Raw genomic sequence first — 11,089 nt, 5'->3', positions numbered from 1 at the left:
TATCTAAAGTTAAAAGGTAAAGTTTAAAAATGAATTTAACATCTATATTTAGGTATTAATAGTAAATATGTGTACTTATATGTATATGTATATATACATATTTGAGTCTACATACAACAACATTTTTATAACATGTCAATTAAAATTTCACTTGAAATTTTTTTCCAAATTATGGTCGGTAGTAAGCGAAGAGTGTTTTAACACTTTATGCTTCAATTATTTAATATAACATTTATATACAAAAATCCCCTCATTCATCAGAATTTTATAATAGAAATTCTATTTTTTTTAATTTAAAGATACATACTTACATAGTTTATTAGAGTCATAACATTTATACAACTTTTAAATATATTAAATTGATCCTACCCATTCCACATTCCCAAGCGTTAAATAATTTATACGGCAAATGCTCTAAAGTTTTTAATATTCAATTTATTATTAACTTAACAAAATTTAAAATTTTTTTAATACAAAGTGGGAATTTTTTATATAAATAAGTGTCACTGTTTGACCCAAAAAATTTTACACTTTAAAAAGGCAAGAAAAGGTGCTGTTGTTAATCCCTCTTCCAATTTAAGTACCCAAACTTGTAGAATAATCTGTTAAAAATTCATATAATTTTTTTTGGTGAATGGTTTTAAAAAAATCAATTTGCCGTGGAAGGTTTTTGTACCAAAATGATCTATGAAACTGATTTTCGTTATTATGACATTTCTTGCTATCACGTTACGATAGGGAATAATTTTGGTTATAACCCAATCAAAATTCAATTCAAAATGCAAATAAAAAACTAAAAAAAGACTCCTATATAGAATATTATTCATTAAGCACTGTATATGTTTAGTTCTTATAATTAAAAAATATCATCTTAACAACAAAAAAAAGTACCATAAAATGTTTCTTGTAGATTCTTTTTTATTCAGGTCCTTACATATTATTATACCCTACACCACTCTAGTGGAGAGGGTATTATACGTTTGTGCTGAAGTTTGTAACATAAAAAAATATTGGTCCAATACCCACCTTAAAGTATACCGATCGATTCAGAATAATTGAGTCGATTAAGACATGTCCGTCCGTCTGTCCGGCTGGCTGGCTGGCAGGCCGCAATTTTCAAGATAATTTGATGAAATTTGGACCAAGCATGTTTTTTGGCACAGGGACGAAGCCTATTGAAAATGGTTGAAATCGGTTCATTATTTCACCCAGCACCCGTACAACCGTACCTCCCGATTTGAACTTTTTATGCCATAATTGCGTCAAATATTCTGCTATCTCTTTAAAAATTGGCACAAATAAGTTTTATATAAGTATAAATGACACTGCGGATTTTCGTAAGGATCGGCCTATATTTCACCCTAGCCCCCATACAAACCCTCCTTCAAAAAATGACTTAAACGTCTAAAATTGATTTGTAACCATTTGTATCGCAATGAAACTCAACAAAACTAACTGTTATTTAGAAATATATCCTTTTCCCAAATTAACCGAGGATCGGTCCATATTTGACCTATATAAAGCCTCATTTAGAAATTTTAGTTTTTTATCAATAAATTGCTTAAATATTTTGGAATCATTGGTAATATTCAACATAAAACTTTCTTTATAAAAAATAAAGATTTCATAAAAAGTAAGAATTTTAAAAATATACTCATGGTGTAGGGTATTATATGGTCGGCCATGCCCAACTTTACTTTCCTTGTTTTTTTATTTTTATTTTTAACAAAACGAATGAAAAGTTACTTTCCTAATTTCATATGGGAATACACTTTTTCGAAAATTAAGTTCACAAAATATTCCGACTTTAAATCTATATTTCACAGATATAATTTGTTCCGAGAAGCACAATTTTAGTACTCGAATTCAAAAATATTATAAATATTTTTTAAAATAAGTTAAAGAGTTTTCTTGTCGTGCTTTCAATCCCAATTTTTAAATAAATTCACTAAAATGTATTGATGGTGGGGAAGCTAGTTCCTATGCGCATTTCGCCGGTTGCTTAAGCCAGCTCATCATGAAACCTTTCCCAATATTTTAGCAAGACTAGAAATTTCTTATGAAAGAATTATTTTAAACTCAATAAGAATTCAAAATGCATCTTTCAAAAAAATTAAAGTTTAGACAAAACACCAACAATAACAGTGAGTTTATTTTTCTTACATTCCTTTCTACACTTGGCTGGTTGTTTTCCAACTCTAAATGCAGTTTTAAATAAAATTACAACTGAATATTATTATAACTATTTTTAGAATTTTATTAAAATTGGCTTAATGAGTTTGAATAAAATTCAAAGTCCCGTTTCCCCCCCTTTTTATGCTTTTTTTTTAAAGAAATAGCAAATATTATTTTTTAAATAAACGTTAGAGAGTTAGTCCGTAAAATAGGTATATCTAATAAGAAAACATAAATTAATTGAAAACGTTTTCTTAATGTGCTAAAATTCCACCAAAAACACAGTTTTCTCCCTTTTACACCCAAAAAGATCTCATTTCTAAAAAAGGACGAAACATGTGTCTAATAATTTTAAAATATGTATCCATTTCGGGTTTACAAAAATTGCGTTGTTCATTAGTAAAAAAGTTATACAGGACCAAAAAGGTACCAAAATCCCCTTTGTTACACATTTTCATCTCTTAAAAGTAAGAATTTTGAAAAAGTACCAGACACCCATCTGCTCTTTTTAAAAGTAAAAGTGGATACATTTAAAATGTTTCTTGTACGACTTGTTTTACCTGTTTTTTAACTTTATATATACAAAAATCTCTCCTAGGGAATCTACATATCCAAAAAGACATCTGCTGTCAAAATTTTATAATTCAAAGATTAGCCGTTTAGGTTGTGCGATTTAAAAATTTTAAAAGTGTATAAAAATTATTACCCTTATATACTACCTTAGCCTGAGTGCTTCGCTACACTTATCAAAATAAAATTAAACAGAAGCATGGATTACAAATGTATAAAAGCATATCATCTAAACAGTTTTATATATTTATTCTATTGAAGTACTTTGGCGTTAACATTTAAACAGAAAAAGTGTTTTTTCTTAGATTCTCATTTCCTCATGAATGTTCCATTAATTCTTCCATTTTATGAGAAATTACCAACTAGTTCCTATTTAAAGATTGAACAAATAAATAAAAGAACAAGTAAGAAGTTAAAGTCAGGCGTGGGCGACCATATAATACCCAACACCTGTTACAAAAATAAAATCTGACTTAGTTTTCATAGTAAAGCATTTAAGTTGAATTATACCTTGCCTCAGATATACATAAGCCTTCAAAATTTGAAGGGGGATTTTTATAGGGGCTAGGGTTAAATGAGGCCCTATAATTATAAAATTCATGAGGGCCATCGAGGCTAGTATATAAATTAGTTTAGCAGTGTTTTGTCAACATACGAGTATATTAAAACTATTCGGCGGGACCGCATACAACTGAATCTATTCGGCGGGTTCAGTTGTATGCAGTCTAGGGTTCGTCCCCGGTACCATAGAAGATCACGTGTAAAATTTCATTGAATTGTCTCCAAAACTGCGACCTGTAATTTGATTACAAGGCTTGCAAGTCCTATTCCCGATTTTAATCATAAGCCCGGACCGATTTTTATCATTTTCAATAGGCTTCGTCCTGTGACAAAAAAATCATGTACCAAATTTCATTGAATTATACTAAAAATTACGACCTGTAATTTCATTAAAGTATGGCGATCTATCTACTCAGAATCATTTTCTGAGTCGATTGAGGCATATCCGTCCATCCGTCCGTCTGGTTCAAATCTGTCCATTATTTCAACTAGCCCCATAAAACTAGATTCCAGAAATTAGCACAAATAAGTTTTCTTGCTATAGTCGTAAAAAAAAAAACAAAAAATAATTGTCTTGAAGTTCTTTTGTGTTAATGAGGTAGTTTTCGCATGTTTATAGTGGAAAAAGTAATTACCATTAGTTTTTTGTTAATAAATTGTATAAATACTTCGGAATTATATTTTTAAGCATATCATGCCCTCATAATATAAATAGACAAAAAAGTACGTATTTAAAGACATTTTTAACTCAAGTTTCAATTTATCTTACTTGTTTAAAGTAATAGTATTAACAAAGCAAAGACGCGCGAAATACTAAACAAAATGTTTATCATAATGTTACTTTTAAAGGAAATTCCAAGAGGAAAATTTTTATTTAAATTAACAGTTCAATTCCAATTTCGAAAACGAATAAATTGAAGAGAACAATTTGATAGAACGTAACATTTTGCTCTTTCTTCAAAAAGGTAAAAGAGAACATTTTGTTGACAGTATTTTTGAATTTCTTTGATGAAAATTGAATATAATTAGTATGTGTAGTACTATTTTTATTTCAAATGCCGGCAAACATAACAGCAACAATTTCTCATACACTTAATTGAACACAAACTGTACAAAGAAAATAGCAGCAATAATAACGGAAAAATCAATGCTAATATGTTTATGATTTAACTTTTTTTACTATAAACAAACCATTCTCTTATGGTAATACATTTATTGTAATAATTTTTGGAAATATAACAAGTGTTTTTTTGAAAAGTAGAAAAATGTTTACAGACATGCATAATTTTAAATTTAAACTGAACACTGTGTTGAATAAGTGTTAGTGACATTAAATAACACTCATACGTGCCGTATTACAAAAAATAATATATTTGTAATACGATACGTATTATTATTTTAACATAAATACATCATAATATTGATTTAAAAAAGTGTAGTGTAAAACGAACCCTGAGTTGTATAAGTGTTACTGATATTAAATAACACTCATACGTACCGGATAACAAACATAATCAATGAACATATTTTTTTACAAAAATGTTTTACAACATTTTACATTTATACAACAACTAACAAAGAAGTGAGAATCTATAGTCGGGCATGTCCGACCATATGATACCTTACACCAGTAAGTATGTTAAAAATGTGGAGGCAAAATATGACACTTATTATCAACAAAGACTGATGTTTGTTTTTAATTTGATGTAAATTTAAGAGCATTTTTATTGGAAGTTCGAAATTGAGTGAGTAATTGGAAGTATATTCCATTAACATTGTTTTATTTTACATTATCCGTCATTTGCTTTGTAGACTTTAGTATTAAACAATCTTTTGTTAAGAAAACAACGGTTTTATAAGATCTTTGCATAATTTTTTTTTTAATACCAGAGACTATTTTCGTACTTTTATATCCATCATTTTCGTTAAAAGGGAAATAACCTAGACGTCTGTCTGACCATTTATCTTTGTGATCAAAAACTTTAACAAGCCTTTTTGAAATGCTTTCTATTAGAAATGCTTTAGAATATGATGTGTTGGTATTGCTTAGCAAAATGCAGTGGAAACAATAACCATATACAGTATTAGATATTGCTGATATAATTTAATTTTATTCACAAGAATATAATTCAAAGCTAACATGGCGAAGAATGGGTCTAAGCATACTTAACCCAGTTTTATGGCATGATGATATCGCGTGACTGACAGAGTTAAGTACTTTGGTGTAATCCTTAACCAGAAATAAAATTAAATATCTTAAAAACACCACATAGAGGACAGAATCAATTGGTGCTGTCCGAGCAATAATGGAATGCATAAATAGTAATAAACACTGATTGAAAATTTCTTAGGTATATACATATCAGGGTAAAAACAATTTATGAATTAAAATCCCAATTTTTTCATAAAGAATACAATTTTAACAAATTAAAACATTTTGACAGCTTGTCACTGCTACATGTTTTAACTTCATAAAGGATTTTTTTATTTTTATTAAATACACTCTGTGTGTGAAAAATGTAATAAAAATGTTTGAGTATACTTTTACTTCTTTTATTTATCTGTAAATTTAAGTTGTTTTTGTCAAAGTTCTTTTGTGCGATATGTTGCTTAGCAGCACATATTGTAGATCACAAAGATTTTTATCTAATGAAACCTCAAACTAATTTGTTTATTTTTTATTTTGTTAATTATAAAGAATAATATTATAGAAATTATTTATCAAGATTTTTTTATATAAAAATATCATAATGTTTTCAAAGTCTTGTGTCGGTGTAGGCAGTTTCTTGCATTATATATGTGGCAACCAATAACGCTTTATTATATTTTATTTAATTTTATTAACATTATTATGACAATGCATATTTTCGTAATGATCGGCCCTTATTTGACCTTAGCTCCCTTACAAACCCCCCTTCATGTCTTAAACGTCTAAAATTCACTTGTAACCATTTGAAACTGAACAAAACTAACTGTTATTTACGTTCCCACGACAATCAGTACTTCGCACCGGAACTACTCGGAGTTCAACGAACAACGACCAAGGATTGTCAACCCAGCCTCACCTACTTTACACATGTCGCTGCTACAACAACAACAACTGTTATTTAAAAATATATCCTTTTCCTAAATTTAATGAGGATAGGCCCATGTTTGACCTATACTCCTATATAAAGCCTCATTTAGAAAATTTTGTTTTTTATCAATAATTGCATAAATACTTTGGAATTAAGTTAAAATTCAACATAAAAGTTTTTATGAATAATTTAAAAATAAACTCATGGTGTAGGGTATTATATGGTCGGCCATGCCCGACTATACTTTCCTACTTGTTTTTTTATTTTTATTACTTTTAGCGAAACATTTCTTTGGATTATACCAATCCTGTAGCAAATTTAATAAATAAATTAATTAAAAAAGCTGAAAAATATTTTGAACACGAGAGTCAATGATACACTATTCAAAGACCTGGAATGCAACAAAATCTTAAAAAATAAAATTGTTATTCTCTAATCAAGCTCATCATATATTGAACGCAGGACAAAAGTTTACAAAAATTAAATTATAAAATAAATCAAGGTTTCATTTTCAAAACAGGGCCACACTAATGTATTTATTTTCATATAAGTATTCATTAACTGAATATTTTTAAATACAATACAAATTGTTTTAGTCGCGTCATTTACTTTAACAATTCCGGAAAATGGTAATTATTTTACATCGTTAATAGAATTGTTACCAGACGTTACTTTTTCTTTAAGCGGATTTCCTTAAAATATATTTAAATATTTCATCACACTTGCTTCTCCTCCTTTGATGTATTGTATACATATGTATTTGATTCACTTCTGGCTGTAGTTTAAGTCTTTTTAATTTGTATGTTTTAACATTGTTCTTTCGCTGTTAGCCTTTGTGTTACTAGCCGATTTATTTGTGAAGAAATTCTAGGAAATACTTATATTTTTAAACCCTTTACCTTTGTGAAAAGCGTATAACTAATTTTGTCATTTCATTTGTAAAAATATGAAATATATTTTTTTTGTAATATATATGATATAATTTTTCGACTCTATTTATGAATATTCTGGAGCCCAACATATAAGGTAGTCGATTTATATATGTCTTTCTGTGTGTATGTTGAAATCAGTTTTCACACAAACCCCAAATATCTGCAAGGTCCGTATAAAAGACAAATTTTACCCATTTTTTTGGGACTTTTTCATTCTTAACAAAAAAAATGAAGTTAAGCATATAGAGCCCGGAGTAGGTGAGAATCAATAATAAGGGACTTTTTGATACTTTTTCGTTCTTTATTTTTTTTTTAATTTTCTTCAATATTAAGCCAAGAAATTAAACATAAAGAATCTGAAATCAAGGGGGAACTTATAAAATGGTACTTTTTGGTTCTTTTCGTTCTTCAAAGAAAGCGTTTTGAATTTTCTATAATATTAAATAAAGAAACATGAAGTTAAGCATGTAGAGCCAGTAATATACATATTAAACTGAACTTTTTTGTTTTTTTTGTTATTTAATGAAATTAGGCTTTAAGTAAGTGAAAACCTATAAAATGGCACTTTTTTACTTTTTTACAGTATCGAAGTTAATTAAACGAACATTTATAAAAAGGGGACTTTTCGTTATACAACTGGTATTTTAATACAAGATCGCGAGTATATTGATTTTGTCATTCCGTTTGTAACACATCGAAATATTGATCACAAAATAGGTCCTTACCTAATTTAATGAAGATTTTTATAATATTAGTACCAGGGCACACTTAGAAAGCTGACTGCATCACTACAACAATACAAAAACAACATGTAATTTGTTTTAGTACTTGAATCAGACTAATGTCAAAAATAACATAAGAAATTTAAACAAATAACATTCTAAATATGTAAACAATAACAACTTTAGATATTATGCATACTCTACACAAAAATAAAAAAATACTCATCTGCTTTATTGGAGTCACCTTACTTTATTATGCCATGATCAGTACATAGTTAAAATGTTAAAAATTATCAAGTAGGTATCCACTCAAATGTCTTGTACTTATCAAATTCTATCGAAAATGTGCACTATTTTCTGTCTTTCATTTTAGAAACTTATAAACTCATTAAACCCTATTGCACTTATGCACCTTATGCACCAATATGCAATGTCAATATCAAAAGAATTTAATTTTAATTCTAGGTAATAACCAACAACTATAATTAAGTACTCCATCAAATGACGAAGAGCAAAAAGAATATATTTATCTACAACAACCATTGCCCAAAATGAAGAACTCACTTTAATTTCCTAAATGTTAACAACAGCTGAAAATGCAATTGTAATTACGAATCATTGTAAATAAATGAAATTTAAAAATAAATTCAAAAGCTGTTGTAACTTTTAAAGAACTTAAAATTATTACTGACAAAAATACCATAGCTTCTCGGCAATGAAATTGCAATAATGTTGTCTGCTTGAAATATAAGGACAATCGCTTTGTTATTATGAAGATATATACATATATGCTAATGCAGCACCTTTTTGTAGATAATCAAACGTTATGGATTTAAAATTGGTATTACAAATATAAAACAAATTTAAATATTTAAATGGCGAATAAAGTAACAAATATTATTTAAAAATAGTTCTTTTATGACACCGATAAAAACTGTGAATATTTTTAAATTGATAACATTAAAAATTAACATGTGTTTTATTAGACTCGGTAGTAAGCAATTACGCGTAATCTATAGACTGATGCATAGACAAGTCAAAACAAAGCCAAATAGCTTCGTCGCTCGGATTAGGTTATATTTTAACGTAATCTTATCGATCCATCAGTAAATTAACAACAAAATGCTTTTATTTATTTAAGAGTTTAAAACATTAAAAAGCAATAAAATTTTAACAAACTTATTATCGTCAAAAATGATTTCATCGCACAGTGGTGTAGAAAATAGTTCTGAAACTTCTAAACGGTTAGTATAAATAAGATATTGTCAAGTTAAGTCCTAAGCTTGGATCTCTGGGCTTACCGGATAAGACGCCTCGGGTATGTACAATTTTTTACACGAGTTTTTTTTCATCGTTTTTTGGTTCAATTTCAAAGAGATAATCTCTTATTGTTTAGGAGATATTCGCATTTAAATATTATTTTTCAACTTTTTTACCCATTTTACAGTTTGCTAACTTTGTCTCAAAATATTTCCCATTTAATAATTCAATTAAGGCACTTTCAGACTATAATAATGAGCATTAAAACATTTAAAAATTAAATGTATTAATGCTCAGTAAATCTTGTAATCAAACTACAGGTGGTAATTTTGAGATAAGTCAATGAAATTTGGCATATTATCTTTTATAGTACCGTAAACGAAGGCTATTGAAAATGGTTAACATCGGTCCATTATTTCACCTAGGCCCGATACAACTGAACCCGCTAAATAGGGCTTTTAAGTTCATAATTACCTTTAATATACTCACATCTCGACAAAAAGCTGCAAAACCAAGTTCCATACTAGCCTTGATGACCCTTAGGAACTATATGATTATAGGGCCTCATTTGACACTAGCCCCTATAAAAAGCCCCCATCAAATTTTTACTTCAATATCCACAGTTTTATTAAAGAACTAGCTTTAGCTTTTATTAAACAACTAGCTTTCCCCGGTGTTGCTCGGGATTTTAAATGATTTTTAATATTGGATTTATAGATGAATTAATATTGCCTTGGCTTTTTACACCTGAAATTAATATGTCGAAATTTAAATTCACATTTAAACTATAAAATTTAGAACAACTTTTACAAAATTTACTAAAACCACACCAAAGCAGTCAAAAATATTCTCCTTTAAATATGATATAATCTCTTCAAAGCATTTGAAAAGCTACTTCACTTAAAATTGAGAAAGCTAAAATCAAAATATATGAAATTCCATCCGTATTTCAAAAAAGATAATAAATGTCGTATGATTTATACTTTTTGTGTATATAACAATAACAAAGAAAAATGGAAACAGCTGTTTTTTGGTGTATACATATAAATACATCCCTGATCTAATGCGTCGAAGAGAGCCATAAGAATGTCAAAATTTCCATCAGTATTTTACTCAATGTAGTAAGGTTTAATTACATATCGTGCTTAGACAATCGCATCCGTATCCTTCTACATAAAATTTTAAGAGATCATATTACTTGTGTGCTCGTGTGAAGGGGCTTGAAAATAAATAATATTCACTGACATAGAGAAAAAATGCCTATTAATGTTTTCTAAGACAGTCTTGAAGTGTGTAGTTCTAATTTCATAAATTTCAGTTCAGTCATTATCATAATAAGATGCAAATAATTCCTTTGCAGTTAATTTTTTCAAAAATATTGATATTTATAAATTTCAAATTCACACAAATACAAAAACTTCATATCAAAATTCGTTCCTTTTATCTGTAAATAAATTTTAAATAAATTTTTAAAATTTTAAGTATATAAGTAGAAATTACTTTTGTTTCTTCTTTAAAAAAAAATAATAATTTTACCGCGTTCCGTATTTCGTCCCTTTTTGATTTTTTGAAATAATGATATAACCTATTGAAGCTTCTAAGTAAAGATATATTTCTGTTTAAAATTTCTTAAAGTCGGCACAGCCTTTTAGCAGTGGACCTTATGAAAAACGCGAAACTCCCCTTTTTACCCTTTTTACCCATTTTAATTTTATTTTTCTAAAATATATATTTTGACTGATTACAGTAAAAATACTTCTTAAGTATTTGCATATATCCCAAAAATTGCCAA

The sequence above is a fragment of the Lucilia cuprina genome, chromosome 5 (assembly GCF_022045245.1).
Source record: "Lucilia cuprina isolate Lc7/37 chromosome 5, ASM2204524v1, whole genome shotgun sequence".
In the NCBI taxonomy this organism is placed as follows: domain Eukaryota; kingdom Metazoa; phylum Arthropoda; class Insecta; order Diptera; family Calliphoridae; genus Lucilia; species Lucilia cuprina.
Note: the sequence above shows the minus strand (reverse complement) of the source record.